Source organism: Austrofundulus limnaeus, unplaced genomic scaffold (genome assembly GCF_001266775.1).
Source record: "Austrofundulus limnaeus strain Quisiro unplaced genomic scaffold, Austrofundulus_limnaeus-1.0 Scaffold661, whole genome shotgun sequence".
NCBI lineage: Eukaryota > Metazoa > Chordata > Actinopteri > Cyprinodontiformes > Rivulidae > Austrofundulus > Austrofundulus limnaeus.
In genome coordinates, this window is record NW_013953063.1 from 103866 (window position 1) to 105594 (window position 1729).

Here is a 1729-nt window from a genome sequence, read left to right on the forward strand (position 1 = left end):
AAGAAGAAGAAGAAGAAGTAACATATCGGCAGTGTTGCCAGTATCAGGTTTTCAGGTGTTAGTCAAAGAGGAGCAGGTTTATCGGACAACAGACACGGAGACCAAATAAAAAGGTAAGTGTTTTTATTTACAGGTGATAGGGAAATGTACAGGGAGTCCAGGCTGTGGAGGGAAAGGAAGAAGGTGAGTATCCAGGTAGGTTCTTTCATTTAGGAGGAGCTTGGAGGATATAATAATAATAATAAGAGATCTTACAGTTCTAGGAGGCGAGCGAGACGTAGAGGAGAGGGTTCAAATCCAGGGTAAGTATCCAAGGTGAGTACTTTTCAGGTAGGTGAGTTTTGCAGTTGTTTTCAGGTTGAGCGTTGGAGGCAGACAGACAACAGCGTTGGTTTCCTGGTGAGTAATGTTGACAGATGCGGGTGGTTTGCAGGTCCAAGAATCCTTAGGATCTTCAGGTGAGTTTCAATGAACACAGGGTTTCAAAAACACAAGATTAATAACTTCAGGATCAAGGTATAAGACTAGAGGCTGAGGAGCTTTACCCATAGGAAGCGATGTATCAGCGATGACCTGCTCACTGGACCCGCCTTAAATAGGAAAAGCCACCAGGAGGACTCAAATGAGTTGCAGCTGTGTCAGTTGCTGATCCAATTAGTGGCAGAGATTGACAGATGCTTCATATCCAAGCTTAAAGTTTTGTTTTTGGTAAGTAATTTAAATTTTGGCTAAAAGCAAAACACTCATATACTCATTCATAAAATAAGCTAATTTTAAGTGTATACCTTAGAGTGTAATGTTTTATAAGTTATATTTGTTTATGTGCATGTTTTATGATTTATGTTTTTATTTATTTCACCTACGTAAGACAACAGATGTGATTTTAATAATTAACTAATAGACCGGCACATTTATGTTGCTGTATAAAGCAAAAATATGAAAAGGTCTGGCACACCAGATAAGCCTCATTTCAATACTGAAATATTAAAGTGTGCATCACTTATTTGATATATCAAACTAAAATAATTGATCGAAATACCCAAAGACTTGGAGATGCAAATAATTAAGATTATCAGGGGTGACCAAACTTTTTTATATGAGTGTATTGATTAGGGATGCATGATAAATTGGCATTAATATCAGTATCAGCTGATAATGGTCATTTTTTAGAATATCAGTATCAGTCCGATATGTAAAACTGGGCCGATATTAACGTCCGGTATTGATTTCCCACTTTTTAGCTTTGTGTTTCTGTTTTAGGAGGGGAGATGGTTGGGAGCGGTATCTGTTTGATCATGATAGTGATATTGACGCTGCGCAGCCAGGAATAACTGAAGTAGGGAGCCATGTCAGAGTTTTTTTTTTTTTTTACGGAATCAAAAAAGACCCAAAAGTGTTTGTGTGTGTACAGTATAAGTATACACACATAAACACTTGTGCAACATTGGTAAATATCGGTTATCAGCCATAACAGCAATAATCGATATCGGCTGAAATTTTCATGTTGGTGCATCCCTAATATTGATAAATGTGCACAGTCCTTTTTTTTAAAGAAATGTGTAAAAATACAGTAAGTGTCATGATTTGTCAGTTTTCACCTTGGTTTTCCTTGTGTTTCTATGTTCCCCAGTGTGTCTCAGCCCAGCTGCCCCTTATTTGTCTGATTAGTCACCCTCGTGTTTCTAACCAGGTGTTCTCAGTTTGTCCATTAGTTGTCAGTGTATTTAAG